This window comes from Telopea speciosissima, unplaced genomic scaffold (genome assembly GCF_018873765.1).
Source record: "Telopea speciosissima isolate NSW1024214 ecotype Mountain lineage unplaced genomic scaffold, Tspe_v1 Tspe_v1.0109, whole genome shotgun sequence".
NCBI classification, from domain to species: Eukaryota; Viridiplantae; Streptophyta; class Magnoliopsida; order Proteales; family Proteaceae; genus Telopea; species Telopea speciosissima.
In genome coordinates, this window is record NW_025317445.1 from 65026 (window position 1) to 86017 (window position 20992).

General features: G+C 45.8%; 2 long non-coding RNA genes across 2 annotated transcripts; one reads left to right on the forward strand and one right to left on the reverse strand.

Annotated features, from left to right (window-relative positions):
* The first annotated feature begins 275 nt into the window (after positions 1 to 275).
* On the forward strand, positions 276 to 19614 carry LOC122647655. Its single transcript, XR_006330945.1, has 4 exons — positions 276 to 432; positions 16262 to 16269; positions 17074 to 17078; positions 19471 to 19614. It is a non-coding gene; the product is annotated as an uncharacterized LOC122647655 (long non-coding RNA).
* LOC122647656 lies at positions 1557 to 7861 on the reverse strand. Its single transcript, XR_006330946.1, has 3 exons — positions 7851 to 7861; positions 4614 to 4617; positions 1557 to 1646 (listed from the first exon to the last, which is right to left on the reverse strand). It is a non-coding gene; the product is annotated as an uncharacterized LOC122647656 (long non-coding RNA).
* Positions 19615 to 20992: the final 1378 nt, after the last annotated feature.

Genomic DNA, 20992 nt, shown 5'->3' on the forward strand with positions numbered 1-20992 from the left:
GCTTGCCGAGAAGAGATAGCCCAAGCCGATAAGGGAATAGTCGAATGTCAACCCCTACCCTCTCCTCTCCTACTTCTCTCGAATCTCCTCTAGGATTGCCAGTACCAGATTCCCCGCCACTCCAACAAGCCGATGATGAAGGAGCAGGTTGGTCGTAGATCAGGCTACCTGCCTGAAAAAATGATTCTATTCCCTAGCGAGCATTCCCACCCGAACCTGGACCAGGCCCGGCAAACGGATTGAGGAGGAGATAGACAACTCAGAACAGGCAGAACAGGACTATATAGACCTATCCGTAAAGTCTATATAGAAAGGCGTCTTTAGACCTTGCAGTGGAAAGAGCAAGAAGAAAAGGGTGGTCGTAGATCAGGGAGTAGGAGAAGGGAAGAGAAGGGAATGTTAATTGAGGACGAGTAGGTGAAGAAACCAAAGGTAATGTCAATAAAAGAGGTTTAGTCGCCAGACAAGAGCTTCCCATCGACGAGAGTGGAAGCAAGAGCTGACCATGGATGATAGACGAATCACCATAGGGTAGGGGCTATCCGGAACTCCTGATCCGGTGTTGGAGACGAGTAGCTTGCTTTCATTCTTTCTTTCCTCATTTTGAATGCTTGGGCGGGCAGGCAAGCCACCTTGATCCGGCCGGTTTCGTGTGTGCCAATTACGTGTGGCGATTGTGCGGGTAGAGAAGGTCAGGTTGGAACTTTTGTTAATACCGACGAGCGAGGAGCTTAGATGAGTAGCCAGGCCAGCAATAGTCGTTCCCCCTGTCTCGTTCATATTAGGAATCACCATCATAGGAAAAAGTCTTTCCAAGGGACGGAGAGGAGTTCGAGAAGGAGGAAAACAAACTCTTCTTTCTGGCTTTCCGATTCTATCTCTTGCGAAGGGACTTTTCCAACCTGCGAACCGTGCGAGCGAAGAAAAGCTATGCCTGCTATGAACCTGCTATGAAGCTAGGCCTGCTATGAAAACGATACACCTGCTCTACTGACCTGTGCTCTACCATTTGTAGAGAAGAAAGAAGTCACAAGGGTCGAAACCAGAATGAAATCCATCGAATATTCACTCCCTACCCGAAGTAGTCGACTCAATAGACAGCTAGGCGAAAGCAAGGTTTGGAACCCTATCACTTAAAGGCGGATAGCGGGGAGGCGTGATCCTGCCGATGAAACCTTTGTACCGAGGTTCGATCTGCTATGGTGAGATTGGGACTACCAACCTCTATTCGGGAAGGAGGGAATGGAGCTGCGATTACCACTTCTATTGGGGTTGCCGCTGCTATGGCAAGGGAGGGAGGGTAAACCTATGTGAGTTGTATAGGTCTGGTATAATTCATTATAAAAGCTTGCCCCGCCCGCTCCTTTCCCGGTAGTAGTTTCAATTCTTTGGTACGCAAGGCTTTTCTGCCCTTCCAGGATATTCGCACCGCTTGGGATCATTACGCAAATTTCTCTGATGTGAAATGGAAAATTCAGCCGAACGACTATAAGCCCACATCACTAGTAATTTACCATGACTGGTGGCAGAGTTCTGACTCGCGCCTCAACTCTTTCCAAGCCTGCTATTTGCCTGATGGTCCTTTATTCAAGTCTGTTGCCGTGACGAGTTGCGCCAATTCCCCCGCTGCTAAGAAAGATGGCGGCCTTTCTGAAGTAGAAGTTCCTGAGGCAAACACGCCAATCTGCTGCTCGAGCTCTTCTCCCTGCTCCCGAGGTTTTTATTCCTGGTCGTAAGGAAAAACAGCCGATGGCAGACCCCCTTTCCTCAGCCTATTTAATTAATAGATTGCCACTGCGTCTGATTCGAGTGTCTCCGTCATCCGTTCCGCTGATGAGGCTGCCACTTTATTGATATGATATTAAACGTCGCTTAGAAGCGGTCGCAAGGTCTGTTTTGGCAGCCTAACGGCCGCCCTATAAAAAGAGGAAACCTGAGGCTGCCATATCTGCTGAGGTTTCGAAGAATAAACGCTTACCAAGGTCTAAGCTGGCGTCTAATGTCTCCGTTTCCGTTCCTACTCTTTATCCGATGAATCTATCGTCTACGCTGTCTTTTTTCTCCTGTGATGAATTTTATTGTTTTGAACCAAAAAACATTCTCCCGTAATCACCGCTCTTAGGCCGAATCTGTACGAAGAACCACTGCTCCCTAAGGAATGGTCTGGTGAGGATAGGCAAAGGATCTAGCTCTCCTCCTGGCTTCTTATGTTCTATTTTGTCTTGTTGACACACAAGACAGGTTTGGACATAACTTTCCGCGTCTTCTTTCATCTGAGGCCAATAAAATCGAGCGCCAAGCAACGTCATTGTTCGGTGCTGACCGGGATGTCCTGCCCAGCGAGTGTCGTGACACTCCTTCAACAAGTCCCTACGTATGTTTTCCCACCTTGGGACGAAAAGATTCTTCCCTTTGGTGTAGAGCAGACCATCCTTTTCCCAAAAGGGACGTTTTTATTCCTTGACAGCTTGTAGTAGGCTCCTAGCTACTGCGTCATATTGTAGACCCTCCTTGATCCTATCAGAAAGGGTGCTCCTAAACTGGCTCTAAGCAGTTCTCTCCTGTAGCTTCAAGCTCACAAGCTCTGCTTTCCGACTTAACGCATCAGCCACTAGATTCGTGCGTCCTGGCTTATACTCGATACACATATCGAACTCAGCCAAGAAGTCTTGCCACCTTGCTTGCTTAGGGCTGAGCTTCTTCTGTGTTTGGAAATAGCTGGTGGCTATGTTATCCGTTCGGACAACGAATTTTGACCCGAGCAGATAGTGTCTCCAAGTGCGTAGACAGTGCACTATGGCGGTCATCTCCTTTTCTTGTACTGTGTATTTCCGCTCGGTGTCATTGAGCTTACGGCTCTCATAGGCGATTGGGTGCCCCTCTTGCATAAGAACTCCACCGATGGCATAGTCCGAAGCATCGGTATGTACCTCGAACGGCTTAGCATGATCCGGCAAGGCCAGCACCGGATCAGCCATGATGGCTCCCTTTAAGTCCTCAAAGGCCTCTTGACATTCTCTCGTCCAATGCCATGGTTGGTTCTTCTTAAGGAGATTAGTCAAAGGTGCAGCCCGACCCGAAAAGCCTTGGATGAACCTACGATAGTAGTTTACCAGGCCAAGAAAAGATCTTAACTCATATACCTTTGATGGGGGATCCCATTCCTCTATGGCCTTCACCTTCTCATTGTCCATGCAAATGGTCCCTCCCTTGATCCGATGTCCAAGGAACAAGACTTCTTGTTGAGCAAAAAAGCACTTCTCCTTCTTGACATCAAACTGGTTGTCGCGTAATATCTGGAAGACAGCTCGTAAGTGCTCCACGTGCTCTTCAAGCGTCCCACTATAGACCACAATGTCATCAAGATATACCACCACAAACCGGTCCAGGTAGGGGTGGCCGTTCATCAGGGTGCAAAACGTTGCTGGGGCATTGGTCAAGCCAAAAGGCATCACCAGAAAGTCGAAGGCACCCATATCGGGTGACACAAGTAGTCTTTGCCTCGTCGCCCTCAGCGATTCGGACCTGATAGTAGCCTGACCGAAGATCTCACTTCGAAAAGTACCGTGCTCCTCCTAGCTGATCGAACAGATCCGCAATGAGAGGGATGGGGTATTTGTTCTTGATCGTTACCTTGTTGAGGGCTCTATCGTCGATGCAAAGTCGAAGACTCCCATCGTGCTTCTTTTGAAACAGCACTGGTGCACCATATGGGGCCTTTGATGGCTGAAAAAATCCGGCATCCAGCAACTCCCTCAATTGCCTCCTCAGCTCTTCTAGCTCCGGTGGGTCCATCCTGTAAGGTGCCATTGCCGGTGGCTTAGCCCCTGGTTCCAGCTCAATGCGATGATCCACCTCTCTCCTAGGTGGAAGTCTCTTCGGCAGCTTCGGTGGCATAACATCTTTAAACTCTTCAAGGACTTCTGCTATTACAGTACAGTCGGTAGCTCCTCACTTGACCCATTTTCTTCATCCCCATCTAGCGCAGCCACAAAGGTTTCTTCGCCCTTCTTGACTCCCTTGACAAGCTGCAAGGCAGATAAAGTGGGCACACTAGTCTTCACATTAACTGTTGGGATCATGCATGGTGTTCCTTCATCCATGATGCCTAAGGTGCCCAAGTATGGCATAGGGACGGCTTTGGTTGGTAGGGGACCTCGGAGTAAGGGGTATCGTTAGTAGTTTACGCCGATGAGATGTACAGATCTAAGCGCATAACGCATCGATGTGATATAGATCACAACGTCCAGATCGGAGCTGGCCCTATCGGAGGAGGGGAATCCACCCACACAGGAACTCTTTAAGTCTAAGGAGAATTGGGGCAAAGATCTCGACTTGGCACGAGAAGCGCGCTGCCGCCTCACCCCTAATGATACGTTGTGGCCCAACTCCAGAACTCGAAACCGTTCATCCGATTTTACAACGCAATGCCCATCTATAGGTTTTCGACATGCTAAGTATTGTCATTAAATGCTACTCATCTACAGGTGATACGCTCAGAGAGAGACCTACTCTCTGGCGGCTAGGTGGAAAAGCCAGAAGAAAGCCAGCAAAGCCAGAAAGAGCCAAGCTAGCCCACAGCACTACTACTACCAAAGCCAGCCATCAGTAACATCCCTTCCTGTTGGTGTCAACCCAATGAACATGCAAGTGTATTGAATCAATATATAGGAAATACATACGGGAGAATAAACAACAACTTAACTATCGTAACAACTGACAAACAACAAGACCTCCTAACAGCATATCTTAGGTTGTTGAGATTGTTTTCTCAACGTACATTTTCTTTATATATGATATGACAACTATATGAATTCTAAGACTTCCATCAGTAACATGCCTTCCCGTCCCAGCTTATCCACTACTACCTTCATCACCAGCACCAGCAGCAGAGACGGTAGCATCATAGGTAGCTTAGCTAGTCGGTTCAGTAGCAGTCGCAGGAGAAGTTGAGTCGGTTGATGCAGTAGCAGTATATCCAGCAGAAGTTGTGGATTCTGTTGACCAAGATACAGGAGCGGGTACAGATGAAGCAGTTGAAATTGTCCCTACTCCTGCTTGCTTTGCTTCCGCTGCACTATAGGGGAAACCCCGGGGGAAAACCCACCACTATGGGAGTTGTTACCCCTATGGGATGGCCCACTATGGGAGAACCCCAACTAATAGGAACCTAGGAAGACCAGTTTCGTCGTTGGACCTGTCCGGCTAACGTTCATATGTCCCTAAAGCCCTAAGGTAGCCATCTCTTTGGCAGGATGTACTAGGGTAGCTGTCCCTTGTCCTAAGGTAGTTGTCCCTTGTCCTAAGGCAACCATCCCTTTTGGCAGGAGTCCATCCTTCTCATTTCGATACCCGGCGGCGGATGTCATACATTCTCATGATGGGGTAGCGACGTGCATAAACAGGTTACCTAAGATATGTTATTGAGCCACCAGCATCAATGGTTGTTTACCCTGATCCAGTTGCTTCAGTCGATTAAGCAGTCGAAGTTGAGTCAGTTGAATCAGTTGTTTATTCAGTTGTTTAAGCCATTAATGCAGCAGTAGATTCGGTTGTCTCAGCACACTAGAACCAATCGCAAGCATAAGCATTTGCCAGTTGCATATCCACATATATCTATAGATATATGGAGTGCCTGCATCCAGTCCAGCATCTAAAGTAGCAGCACGAGTAGTAGCTAAGGCGGTTGATTATGTTGATCCAGATCCAAGAGCTAGAAGAAGCAGGAGAAGCACCAACTTAAGTTTGACCACGAATAGCAGAGGCATCAGCTTCTTAAGCACCTAGTGTCTCTGTCCCAACCCCAGCCCACCTTCCAAAAGGGGACGAAAAATCAACTGCCATCTCATTAGGTGAAAGATGGTAGCCATCTTCAAAGACATTCCAAAGAAACTCTCATGATCTTGTTTGTGAAGGGCTTCCTCAATCTTGGCCGGCATACACACAAGAAAGAGAGAGGTATACTCTGTAAAGTGACCCTTACGATTAAAGCGCTAGCTGCTAGAGACGTGCATATACCTTTCCAAGTGAAAAGTTTGACATCCTATCAGTAATCGAGTCCCTGATTTGCTACTGAATAAAGTGATGCTAGATACGTTGCAGACAATGGAAAATGCATCCAATAATCTGCTCAAGTTGTTGCCTAACCTAATAAGGGATTGGGGTGAATACCTATGAGGCGGCTCTTCTTAAAGTTGAGAATTTGATCAGAAATGGCCTGAGAAGTCTGAAATAAAGGGTCTCTTTAAGAGGGGGTTTTACCTTCAAAGAAAATGAGAGTCTCGTTGTAAGGTGACTTGGATAATATATCTCTCCGAAACCTTAAAAATTGACTATGATTGATTGTCGCTCTATCCATCAGTCTTCCGTCAATGTCAAACATGATGAAAAGATAAGGGCTAAATAGCGCCTTGTCCGAGGCATCGAGTGCCCCTGAAAGAATCTATGGGAGAGCCTTTAATCAAGATGAATATCACACTTTTGATATGCAAGGATCTAATGATGCCAGAGAGAAGACTAGCTATCTCTAGTTATTTGTCCAGAAAACCCCAGTAAACCATATATAAGACCTTCCGCATGTGACGCTTGAGAATGACTCCTGGAGAACCACTTTTAAGCTGAGCATCGAGGACCTCTCATGGGCAAGAAGAATACCGTCGTGAATCTGATGGCCTTTCACAAATCCACCTTGGGCAGAGGCAATAATGAATGGTATAATCTCCATCCTGAGTGAGAGCACCTTATCCATGATCTTATATGAGGATGAGCAGAGGCTGATGCGACCTGAAATAAAACCACCACCCTTGTCTTTTTGAACCATAACTATGAATTTCTTATGGATCGCCCAAAGCATTTGCCCGTCTCTTTGAAACTCCTTTTTTATTGAAAAGAGATCCTCCACCACAATGTCCCAGTAGTTCTGATGAAAAGCAATACGAAGGCCATCCAGACTTTTTGCCTTATCTCTAGGCAAACCTTATCTACCTCATGAAATTCCTCCCTTGTGAAGGGACGACATAGATTATGACAACAGAGCTGGGGCAAGGAAGGCAGATGGAATGGGATCTCACCACTCATTGAAGTATGAAAAGGGGATTCTTTATAAAGTGCTCCAGTAACACTTTGTCCCGGGTATCGGTCCTTGTGTCTATTGCCCTCTCTATTCACAACCTTCCTAATAGTATGAAATCTCTTTAGAGGTGGAAAAAAAGGGAGCTTCTCGAAGCCGTCTAAGCCTGGACTTCTGACGTCAGAAGTTGATGAAGAGTGACGCATTGCAATCAAATATATCAAAGCATTCGTATTCATTCGTTCAGCGCGGCATTCTTCACTTCCTCACTTCCGGCCTTCCTCCATCCACTCCTTCCAGCTATCATTCCTCACCTTCCTTCCTCCACTCATTTAAGCATTTCTAATCAGACCTGGTTGATGAACTGGGAACGCCATAGATCAAAGGGTCGTTCATTAGCCCTACTAGTAAAGCACAGGAAAAAGAGGGATTGATTTCGACCTTGCTTTTAGTTGTAAGGCTAGCTTTTGACTTATAGGGCGCTTAGGCTTAGCTCATCAAACAAGTGCGCCAAAAGTGGGAGGTGGTATCATATTATCTTATAAAATAGGAGTACGCCTGCCTTTAGCTCGTAGTTTCACTCTTGCTTTTGCCTTACCTTCTATTATATTAGTAAAGGGCGTGTTCTCATCTTTTGAAAGAAAGATGTACAGTGGCGGTCTCTTCTCGTCAATCTTCGGAGCTGAGCTAGGCACTGGCTACAGGGCGCCCTATTAGAGTCAAGCCGAGACTCTTTTTTAATTTATTTTTTTCGGTATGTCGCTCAGCAGAGCGAATGAACATTAATCCAACCTAATATCATGCGCCCGTTATCTCCTCATCTTCCGATTTATAAGTCACAGCTCACTTCTACGTTTCCAATTCTATTTCTTCCTGCAGTGTCGAAAAAGTCTATTTTTCTTTATATATTATTCATTTTGTTTGTAGTCGTAGTTTTTTATCTGGTTGACATAGATTTGAGTCTTCTTATTTTGAGAAAGGTGGGATACTCCCTTTTTATACGGGGAGTTCGTCTCTGTTTGGAGCGTTTTTCCGGGTCTTCGGATTTAACAACAGTAGGGGCATCTCTTTCGCTCTTTCTCACCCTTGAAACAGGAGTGGAGAAATTCCATTTCTTTGGGAGTCCCGAAGATAACGGCTTGCTGGAATGGCGACGTTCGCCGTCTCCGAGCGATTCAGCTGAGCAATTGGCTGCTTTACTAGCTCATTTACAGGAGGATGGGCCACCGGAATCGGAGCCGCTTTTTCCCGAACCTCGCCCAAGCGAAGAACCTCAAGGAGAGGGCCCCTTTCCCCCGTCAAGTCCTCCCGAGATGGAGGAGGTAGTAGGTTTGAGGGAGCCAGAAGTGGGACCGCCTCACCAAGCCCCAACCGAAACCGACGAGCTCTATGGCGCCGTCCTGCCCTTCCTATTAACTGACTATTCACTGAAAAAACCGTAACGTAAAAGCCCATTGATTTATTTGATTAATTCCTCAACTAATTATCCTTTACTAATTATCCGCAAATTAAAGAGCGTTTCCACTGCTTGACAGCGCCTCAGGGAATTGTTTTCATTTGAGCTGACTTTGTTTGACTAACCCATTTGTTGAAATCATTCATTCATTCAAAATGAATAAACCACAAAAAAATCTAAACATTCTTTCAAAATATAGGCACCATTTCGCCCAAGAGAAGGGCTCCCCCTCAAGCCCTGTGGGCACGGACCTCAAGTAGACTGACCAGGTTGCCGACCTTCCCCCAGTCTCCTCCTCATCCCATCCAGCAATTTTCTACCATGAGTTCAGAAGAACCACCCCCGGCTGTTACCCAGTTACAGGCAGAAATGAAGGAATTGAAAAAGATGATGGCAGACCTCACTCTGTTAGTCCAAACTCAGAACCAATTGCAAACAACTCCTAGCAAGTCCTTAGGAAATATGCCTAGTGCTTCACAAGCTGTTATAGAAGACGAGGAAGTTGTCTATATGCCTGCCCAGGCACCCCAAGTTAGCTCTGACTCAGTCGAAACCAGGGCACTCCGGGAAAAATTGGATAAGTTAGAACATGCCTTCAAGAATGTGAAGGGAGTAGAGGTGCGGAGCTCGATTCTGAGGGCATGTGCTTTTTCCCAGAAGCCCAGTTACCAGAAGACTTCCGTTGGAAATCAGATAAATTTGATGGGAATGGAAATCCCAGAGCACACCTGAGGTCATACATAGGACAGATGAGAATCAAGAATTACAGTGAGCAGCAGATGGGGCAAGCTTTCCAGTTAACCCTTTCAGGCCCTGCTCTCCGCTGGTTAATGTCTCTGGATCATTCACAAACTCGTACATGGGAGGATATGGTCAAAGCATTTAAGAATCAGTACTCCTACAACACAGAGATGGAACTGACCAGAAGAGATCTGGAGACGACCCGACAAGAAGTGAGGGAAGGTTTCACCCCATTTTTGATACGCTTTCGTAAGAAGGCCGCCCAAATGTGGGACCGCCCCTCTGAGAAAGAGCAAGTGAGAATGTTGATTAAAAATCTCCAACCCCAGTATGCCCAATATCTGTTTGCCCAACCTCTTATGACATTCGAGGTACTCCTCGAGGCTGGACAGCAGATAGAGGATGCAATTCATGCCGATCAATTACCCAGGGTTGGGAAATCAATACCTAGCACTAGTGGAACTCGAAAGGCGTTCCCAACCAGAAGTACAGAGGTGAATGCAGTAGCCTCTCAACCGTCGGCTCCCCCATCTTCATCAGCACCGTTCACACTTGATGCACCCGCCTCACGGCAAAGAAGGCTGTTTACGGACTCAGGCATGCCCTTAAGTATTGTACTATCTAAACTCCTCAAGGAAGGGTTGATCACCAAAGTTGATCCCCGACCTATCTCCGATCCTCCGCCAAAATGGTACAATCCTGATCTATTCTGTGCGTATCATACGCAGAAAGGGCATGCCACGGATAGTTGTTTTGCGCTAAGGCATGCCATCCAAGACCTGTTAGATCAGAAAAAGTTTTAAGTACGCCGTAGTCGTCCGGCGAACGTCATGACTAATCCTCTGGCCCCACCTCATACAATTAATATGATGGAAGAGGACAAAGCATCAGTTGATCCTTCTATCCTTATCCTTCCCCTAATCAGTACCATCTTCATCAGTGACGGGGAAGATGAGGATGAGGATCTGGAAATAGAAAACCTCGCTGCCCAGTTCGATACAGAATTATACTTTGGGCCGCCAGACTCTGAGTGTGACCCAATAGAATCTGGGACGCGAAGTGGAAAAGCCTTCAAGCCATCAAGTTTAGCAGTGAGAGGACCAAGAGATTTGGCCACTCAAGACCAAGGTGTCAGCAGTAGTTCACTACCAGAGCCAGAGAATGAAGTAATAAAGCAGTTAAAGAAGACTCAAGCTAATGTATCCATCTGGGGATTGCTCATGGCATCACAGGCACACCGAGACATAGTCTTGAAAGCCCTGACTCGAGTCTATGTTCCCGTAGAAACAGGCCCTGCGCAACTGGCACACATAGTAGGGGCAGTCTACGCGGTGAATTCCATCATGTTTTCGGAAACAGAATTACCTACAGAAGGGATGGATCATGCCAAGGCATTATACATCACAGTTGACTGTAACGGAAATCGAGTCCCACAAGTCTTGGTGGACAATGGTTCGGCTCTGAACGTTTGCCCATTGAGAACAGTAAAATTTCTGGGATTTGATCCAATGAACCTTAAGCCCTCTACACAAGGAGTCCGAAGCTAAGTACTACTACTACTACGTAGTACTTAGGAATCCTCACGACAGATATTATTGTTGGGCCTACTAGTTTTACGGTCGACTTTCAAGTGATTGACATCCCTTCTTCCTTCAACATGCTTCTTGGAAGGCCATGGCTCCATGAGATAGGCGCGGTACCATCAACCCTGCATCAAAAACTCAAGTTTGTACACAATGGTAGGATTGTTACCGTGACAGCCGATCCAGAATTGGTCAACACTTTGGCCAACATAGAAGAGAGCAATTCCCAGTCTCCCTCGGCAGATCCTGATGTATATTTGAGTGGGTTCCGGTTAGAACAAATCTGTGCAACATACATCCACGACCCTCCCCAGGAGAAAATCCCGCTTCCTCACAGCCCGAACACCAACGTTCTTAATATGTTCAGGCTGATGAACTACTTTCCTGGAATGGGCCTAGGAAAGAGACAGCAGGGGATCCTCACCATACCAGACCTTCACCATAATGAGGGAAGGTATGGTTTAGGGTATATTCCGACTCAAGAAGATCTAGATAATCAGGCAAAGAGGCAGAAGCTTGCAGATGACAGGTTCTTCCGAAAGGACAAAGGAAAGATAGGAGAGGTAAATGAATTTCCCCCTTACCCCAGAACTTTAAATGGACAGTTCATTCAAGAAGCGGCTTTCGCACCTTTACTGTGGATTCCCCCAACCTTGGTTCGATCCAGATACAAAAGAATTAATCCCTGGTTTCGAAATCTTTTTCGCAGATGAATATGACTGGTTCGAGCTTACATCCCTCAGGAAAGAAAAGCTCGACAAAGATTGGCAAAAGAGCGAAACAGATCTGGGCACCAAGGGAATCTTCGGGGAGGAGGTAGCCATGCTCTCAGTAGAGCAAGAAATAAGAATGAACCCACAGCTACTGATTCATCCGGCCCACGGAACCATTCCCAACTGGAACACCATGGATGACTATCATTTTCAGGAAATAGCTAGAGAAGCGGATCAAAGTGAAGCAGAGCTCGGACCTAGTACCAAGTCCCAGTCCATAGAGTCTGTACCTCCTTTGTCAGGGTCTGTAAATACTCTTTACAATGTAAATCTTTCCAGCATCAATAAGCAAGTTCCTTTTGCGTATATTGCCTCTTCCTCTTCCACTCCTTCTCTTTCTTCTTCTTCTCAGCCACCCTCGCTCGAGGATGGAAATGATGATGACCCTTTGCCAGATTTCCTTAAGCTAATCCAACAAAGTAAAGAGAAGAAAGCACAGGCAATTCTTGAGGAATCTAGGGTTATTAACCTAGGATCAGCTAAGAAGCCAAGAGAAATTAAGGTTGGGGCATCCCTCTCTGAGCAAGAAACTTCCCAAATAGTTGAACTCTTAAAGGAATTTGAAGAAGTCTTCGCCTGGTCTTATGAAGATATGCCAGGAGTTGACTCAGATATTGTCCAACACCATCTTCCTTTGTACCCGGATGTAAGACCAGTCAAGCAAAAGCTTCGACGTATGAGGCCTGAGTGGACTCTAAAGATAAAAGAATAAATCATAAAGCAACTCCGCGCAGGATTATTAGAAGTTTCTGAATACCCAGAATGGCTGGCCAATATAGTACCCGTCCCAAAGAAAGATGGCAGAGTTAGAATGTGCGTGGACTTTAGGGACCTGAATAAAGCAAGCCCTAAAGATGATTTCCCATTACCACACATCGATATCCTTGTCGATAACACGGCAGGGCACGCACTCCTATCTTTTATGGATGGCTTCTCGGGTTATAACCAGATTATAATGGCACCCCAGGATAAAGAAAAGACCTCCTTTATCACACAATGGGGGACATTTCATTACAAGGTGATGCCATTCGGACTCAAGAATGCTGGGGCAACCTACCAAAGAGCAGCAACCACAGTACTCCACGACCTTATACATAAGGAAGTGGAAGTCTATGTTGACGATATGATTGTCAAGTCAAAGACTAGGCAGGGGCATGTGGAAGCTCTTAGAAAGTTTCTAGAAAGGATCAAAGAATATCAATTAAGGCTAAACCCCCAGAAATGCGTTTTCGGGGCAACAGCAGGAAAACTTCTAGGCTTCATGGTAAGTGAGAGGGGCATAGAGGTAGATCCCTCCAAGATAAAGGCTATAAGAGAAATGCCTCCTCCTCAGACGGAGAAAGAAATAAGGGGTTTCCTAGGGAGGATTCAATACATCAGCAGATTTATCTCCCGACTAACTACTGTCTGTGAGCCTATCTTCAAATTACTCAAGAAAGATCAACCCAAAGTATGGAATCAACAGTGTCAAAAGGCGTTTGATCATATCAAGGAATATTTGACTAATCCGCCTGTTTTGATGCCACCTATTACTGGGCAACCCCTATTGCTGTATTTATCAGTCACAGAGACATCAATGGGATCAATGATGGCCCAGCATTGTCCAGAAGGACATGCGGAACAAGCCGTCTACTACTTGAGCAAGAAATTCATTGGATACGAAGAACGATATACAGCCCTGGAAAAGACTTGTGCAGCGTTAATATGGGCTACGAAGCGCCTGAGACATTACATGCTTGCCCATCCTGTGATGTTGGTTTCCAGAATGGATCCAATAAAGTACCTATTTGAGAAACCAGCGCTAACAGGGCGGCTCGCTCGATGGCTCCTATTACTCTCAGAGTTTGACATCAAGCATGTCACACAAAAATCTATCAAAGGTAGGGCCATCGCTGATCATCTATCAGCCCATCCAATCCCTGAAACCAGACCCCTAGAGGACGTTTTCCCGGATGAAGATATCGTTAACATTGAAACCACTGAATCAGTAGGGGTTTGGCAGTTATTCTTTGATGGAGCAGCTAATCAAAGGGGATATGGAGCAGGAATACTTCTGATAACACCAGATGGATCTCATATACCCTTGGCATTCAGGCTCAATTTAGGTTGTACAAATAACATAGCAGAATATGAGGCTTGTGCCATAGGTTTAGAGGCGGCCATATCAATCGGAATCCAGAAATTAGAGGTCTATGGAGATTCATCAGTTGTCATTTGCCAAATGCAAGGGAAGTGGAAGACCAGAGATGAAAAGTTGAGACCATACCAAGAGTACGTTGAGAGTCTTGCGCAACAATTTCATAGCATCTCATTCGACTACTACCAGAGAGATTACAATCGTTTTGCAGATGCATTGGCAACCTTAGCTTCCATGGTCGATGCCAACCCAAATGATTGTATTCGACCATTCGTTGTGGAGCAAAGAGAACAACCAGCTTACCATGAGATAAATGCTCTTACAATAGATGGTCGACCATGGTATGCTAACATCGTGGATTATATCCAGGAAAAGAAGTATCCTGAAGAGGCCACTAAACAAGAGAGGCGCTTCCAGAGAAGATATGCAACACAATTCATTCTCCTCGAAGGTATCCTGTACAAGAGATCCTACGACGGGATACAATTATTATGTGTTGATGAAGAACAGGCACAAACCGTCATGGATAAAATACACCAGGATATATGCGGACCCCATATGAGTGCAAGGATGCTTGCAAAGAAGGTACTCAGACTAGGGTATTATTGGAATACCCGCTGAAGCAGATTGTGCAGAATATGTGAAGAAATGCCATAAATGTCAGGTCTTTGCAAACTTGATACGTGTACCTCCTTCAGAATTATACACCCTCAGTTCGCCATGGCCATTCGCAACCTGGGGTATCGACGTTATAGGAAAAGTCACCCCCAAAGCTTCTAATGGACATGAGTTCGTGTTAGTGGCCGTCGACTACTTCACCAAGTGGGTTGAGGCACAGTCATATGCCAAGCTCACAGCAGCCAAGGTGGCAAAGTTTCTTAAAGAGAATATCATCTGCCGCCACGGCATGCCTCAAGAACAAATCTCGGATCAAGGTAGCTTGTCTGCCAGGGGCAAGTGGAAAGATTATGCAACAAATTGTTGATCCAGAGACACAAGTCGTCGCCATACAGACCACAAACCAACGGGGCAGTTGAAGCTGCGAACAAGAACATGAAGCGCATCCTGGAGAAGATGGCCGAAAGAAACACAGATTGGGCTGATAAACTTCCGTACGCATTATGGGCTTACAGAACTTCCATTCGAACCTCTACTGGGGCAACGCCATATTCTTTGGTTTACGGGATGGAAGCAGTCCTTCCAGTCGAATTGGAGGTACCTTCCTTAAGGGTCCTCATGGAAAGCCAGATCCCTGAAGCAGAATGGCTCAGGAGAAGATATGAGGAATTGAACCTTATTGATGAAAAAAGAATGCGTGCTCTAGACCATACTAATAAATATCAACTCAGGGTAGCTAGAGCATTTAACAAAAAGGTTCACCCTCGACAGCTGCAAGTTGGAGACCTAGTGCTGAAAGAACAGAGGGCACCCCTTCATGATCCACGGGGCAAGTTCAAGCCTAATTGGAGTGGCCCCTTTACCATCACAGAAATTCTTCCCGGAAAAGCCGTCAGATTGGTGGATCTTGATGGGGAAGAGTTGCGTTATTTGACGAATATGGACCAACTCAAGAAATATCATGTTTAAAGGTTACCATTGTACCCTGAACTACGTAAGACCTGATTCCCTGAACCATCCAGGGATACGTAGGCAACTTTAAGAATTTTTCTTCAGGTACGGTCACTGCTATACATAAAAAACAAAAGCCCTTTGTTCATTCATTTCACACTATTTACAACAAAAGACAAAAGGAGAAGGGAAGATACAGCAAAGCTGATCCTAGGTAAAAACAGAAAAGACATAACCCTAGTCTATATCCTCCATATCGTCCAAGCGCTTCTGAAGTACCGCTATCTTGGCTCGGATCGTGGCAGGATCATCATCATCTTCGTCTTTGGGTTTCTTTGTACCCGAACTCTCCCCTCTAAACCGGCTCCTTCTCGGACGCTGAGGCAGACCCGCTCGTGTCCTCATCCATTCTTTATATCCCTCAGTTGGAGCGTCTAGCGGCTCCACAAATTCCCTGTCCACGTAATGAAACTTCCAATACCAATGCTCAGCTATGTACCCCACCAGCTCGGGATTCAAAGCCTCAGGAGGTCCTATCTTGTAGGCCTCAACCACTGGTGGAACATCCTGAATAAGTCTGAACTGCCTCTGAATATAAGAAGGAAGATAAAAGGAAGTATGGGTTAGGCCCATCAGCCGAACATAGTTATAACCCGGAGAATTTGAAATAGGACTATCATCCTTCCACCACCCGCAATGCCACTCCACGTCCGTGTCTGTCAGAGTCCCTAGCCTTTCAGCTCAATCCTGGACATTGTAAAAATCCACCAGAAGGGTCCGGACTCTGTAATGCTTCACCCGGAAGCGGTCGTTCGTCACAGGTTTCACCTTCCGAAGGCGCTCACATAACCACACCTAAACAGCAAAGTCCAAGAGTCATTCAAGTGAATAGAAGATTGCAAATAATTGTCCATGAATAATAGAATTCTGGAGCAAGGAAGGTTACCTGAAGAAGATAAGGACTCCCAGTAAAAGTCTCCCCTTGGTGGGAACGGGTCTCTTTCATAACGTCAAGACCCTTCAGCGTTTCAGCCAGCACAGTGGGAATAAGATAATACCCTTTCTTAAGCTGGTGGACCACATCTATGATAGCTGGAGAGGCTCCACGAGCCCCAGAACGAAGAAGGAATCTGGACAGGATGCAAAATAGGAAAGCATTTTCCCTATGAGAGTGATAGGTCCTACTACCTATTCTATGATCCCCAAAAGCTCGTACTATGGCAAGGACATCTAAGGATCTCCCAAGCATAAAGTGTCTCATCTCATCATGAGACCACCCAAAGAACCTCATGATGTCCTCAGTATAGTCCTCCTTCAGGGAAGGACGGACAACTGGTCTAAAGGCATTTATTTGCGAAAACTTATTGAATTAAAATAGCCTACATCTGATTACTCATTCGCTGGGGAAAGGAAAAGACCTATTCCTTTTGGAAAGATGGGGTTCATATAGTTTAGTTGCCACTCAAAGAAGAATAGCAAGCCCAGAGTAGTGAACAGAAGCCATAATTGAGTATAGGGGAATCTCTTGACTATGCAAAAAGATGACTATTATCAAAAACTATATGAAATAGATACAAAATCAAAGATGTCTATGTCTTCCGGGATCGAGTTTGCCAAAGCAAGCTGCATACCGTGTGAGTCCTATGGAGCACGCCGAGTTGAATCGACAAGTTAGCAAACTTTTGAAGAAGGGGCTGATTCGAGAGAGTATGTCACCATGTCCGGTTCCGGCCCCCCTAACCTAGCCTAGGTTAGGGTGGATCATTTCGGATGTGTGTGGACAGCCGTGCCATCAACAAGATTAGCAGAAAGTCTCGCTTTCCCGGCTTGACGATATGCTCGACATCTTGACCGGGGCGAAAGTCTTTTCCAAGATCGACCAACGAAGTGGTTATCATCAAATCCGGATTAGACCGGGTGACGAATGGAAGACCGCTTTCAAGACGCGAGATGGACTTGACGAATGGCTTGGTTTGACCTTTGGCCTCTCCAATGCTCCAAGTACTTGAATGCAGATGATGAACCAAGTGCTCCGACCTCTCATTGCTAAGTGCGTAGTGCTTTATGTAGATGAGAAAGAGCTTTTTAGTTATGGCGAACGGGACCATTTAAATCATCTCCGTCAGGTGATGGAAATCCTACGGCGAGAAAAGCTCACTATGAATCTTTTCAAGTGCATCTTTGTGACCGATAGCGTGATTTTTCTCGCTTTTGTCGTGTCCGCCGATGGCCTTAAAGTCGATCAAGAGTTGGTTCAGGCTATAGTCGAGTGGCCTAGACCCAAGACCATTGGTGAAGTTCGTACTTTCCATGGTCTAGCTACTTTCTATCGGCGATTTCTACGGAATTGAAGGCGATTTCTATCGGCGATTGCATGAAGCAAGGGAGCTTCGAATGGACTAAAGCAGGCGACGAAGGCTTCCCTTTAGTCAAGAAGAAGATGCCTTAAGAGAAAAGAAAAGTGCTCCTATACTCGCCTTGCCGGATTTCGAAAAAGTTTTTCAAGTAGATTGCGAGGCTTCGCACTTGGGTATAGGCGCTGTCCTAAGTCAAGAGGGACAACCTAAGGCATTCTTTAGCGAAAAAGTCAATGATGCAAAGAAGCGCAACCTATGACGTCGAGTTTGATGCGATCGTGCAAGCGCCATTATCTCATTCAAAGGGACTTTCTTTTGTTCTCCCATCATGAAGCATTGAAGTTTTTGAAGGCCCAAAAGAAGCAACATCACCGGCATGCCAAGTGCCTTTCTTTTCTTCAATCATAGTCAGAAAGAGTCTTTCTCTTTAACAAGATAGTATAGAAATTGGAAGTACTGATTGTTACATATAAGAAATCAATATGCCTATTGTTCTTTAGTTCATAAAAGATTTGTCTTTTGCTTTTAGAAGACCATGCATACCTTCCAGAAGCATTCCGGATCCCTCACCTTTGCCGGACTTTCTTTCTCCTTACCTTCTCTATGAAAACAACCCCTATCTCAACAAGGCTTCTCTTCGGCCTTTAGAAGAGCTTCTCTTCTTGTCCTCAGATGCCGCATCAGAAGCTTTCCTTTGACTTTTTAAGGCTATTCACTGCCTTGTGTCCTTTCTCTCCACATTTAAATTCTACTTTATCTAAGCCCTCATAAAGCACTTTCCAGGAGTCTCTTTCTCCATTCAAATAAATTGACATAAATTCTTTTCTTTCCGAAGTGAAAGGAAGAGCCACGCCTCGCATAATCTAGGCTTTCGCTCACTCAATCCCAGGGAAGAGGCACACTCGCAACGAGAGAGCTCACTCGAGCCGAGCAAGGGAACACAGGGAAAGCTAAAGCTAGGGGCTCAGACTGAATCGATAGGAAACACGTTACCCACCCACATACACAGGATCAGAGGAAAAGACTCCATCAAGACGAAGGAAATCACTCATAGTCAATCGAGAGAGCTCACTCATAGATCACTCCCAAAGGAAAGGGAAGGGAGTTCAAGTTCAGAATCGAGCAAATTCAGGTGCATAAGCGTCTCAGAACCCGGTTGAAGAAGCACTACCCGAGTCTTTGCCCCAGCCGTTGCAAAGTCCGTTTGAGAGCCAATAGTTTCATTTCCAGTTTCATATCGAAAAAATTCCATATCAAAAAGAAAATAGAATTAAAATTACCTCACTTACCCTCGCTCTGTTCCAGGTCAAGATCCAACATCAATTGATCCAGAGCCGGGGGAGAGCCGGAAGCTTCAGCAATAGCATCAGTACTAACCAGAGTAGAGGCAGATCCAGAGGTGGGAACAGCAGTTCGAGAGATGGCAGTGATAGGAGAGATGTTTAATCTTTTTGTATTACATAGTCAGCAGAAAAGAGAAGGAGAGTTCTTTTACGATTCCTTTCATTCTAGCTCTTGTTCTTTGTTCTTGGTCAACGCTTTTCTTTTTTTGCCTTCGTAGCTTCCCATTCTTCCATCCAGTAATCGATTGGTTACGGATTGAGCAAAGCCCCTCCCATATCTATTTTCTCGCTTGCTTCCTTAGCAAAGAAGTCCTTCGGTTCCAGGTTTCGGTCTTTACACCTTCGACGATCTTCTTTTGTTTTCTTCGCTTAGTTGACACCAGTTCTGTTATCGGAAGAGTCAGACTGTATCTGAACGATGGATACTAGCTCTGTCTGCTAGTTGGCTGTAGCTTTTTATGACGGCTTCCAGAGAAAGGCTTCGTAGCCAACCCAACGCTACCTGTGACCCTAGAGTGCTGTCTGTATCAAAGACATAAAAGCGGTGATCAAGTCTTCCATATCAAGCAAGGGCATCGTCAGATGTAACAATGCCCGAAGATCCCGAAGATATAGTACTACCTACATCTGCTGTAATCGAATCCGCCGAATCATGCAAAAGAGGACCCCTTTAGGGATAGGAGATGGAATCTGCGAAGTCTAGTCTACGTACGAAAGGAAGAGGTTCTTGTCTCTACCAAGCGGAAGAGGAAGAGGAAGGAAGTGGTGAGACTAAGCAGGAGAGGAAGCGCCACCAAGTGGGATTGGAAGCGCCGTTGGTTCAGCCCTTTCAGCAGTTCTAGTTTCGGCAGCAGGAGTTTCGGAATCAGTTGAATAAGTCAATCGGTACTTTACTTTAAGTCTGAAGCCAGAAGGCCTCTCGTCAGCCTTAGAATTCGCGTTATGATGCTTGCACCCTCATTGGCTTCCTTAAAAGTGAGTTTTTCTTAGGTACGGTTTCGGTTTGGATCTAATCAACCACGTAACCAGTTCTAAAGGGCTGAACTAAAGTCACTCCCATTGAGGTTTATATATCCTGTATAGTCGACTTTGGCTTTCGTTCCTAAGGGCTCATGAATGCATGCATGAGAATGCGTCTTTGGGTCCGTCTATGGACGCTATTTTCATCCCTAAACGTCGATTCTCTTAGTAGAGGTTTCGTTTTGGAAGTGATCTAAGAGTTCTACTTCCTTGAGGAAGAAGATTCAATCCATTTCCGTCATAGGTCTGTCTTATCGTCGAAAGACGCAGGCATAGCCATACCACTTCTGGGCACATGGATCAAAGCGAGTAGCCCCATCTAAGGTAAGGGTAAGGTCGGTTGTCCCTCAATCCGGAACTACACAATCAACTTACTTGTCCACGGTTGGTTCGATCTCTCCTAAAAGAGAAGCAGGACAGCCACCTCCGAGCCTAAGGTCTCGCCAGTCAACTTCCTGGGATGTAATGAATTCGTCTTCGAGGGGATCAACTTACTGTTCCGGTGAAGTCATGCCATCTCTCCCTCGGAAAAGAATAAGAATCCCGTGAACAACTCATAAAGAGAATCATAACAACTCTTAGTAGCGGAAAGCCCATTTGAGTAAGCTTAAGCTACTGCCCTCTTGCCTCCCTTTATTTAAGGAGCTGTTTGTTTGCTTGTTTTGTTTTAGTCAGTCAGCTGAAATTTTCCTCTGTTAATGAAGTTTCGAAAGAAAGAATCAGTCTAACGAAGGAGCCCAAGTCCACTCCTATAAGTGGTTTCAAGGACAGTGACTTACACTGGGGGAAATGGAAAGTCTAACTTCAAATGCGTTAACAGAAATGATAATAAAGACTATATTCATTCATCCGAGACAGCTACTAGAGGCGGTCTATCTGATGAGCTTTCTTTCCTTTTTAGCCGCGTAAGGCCTGTAATCTCATCTCGACCATTACCGATGTCA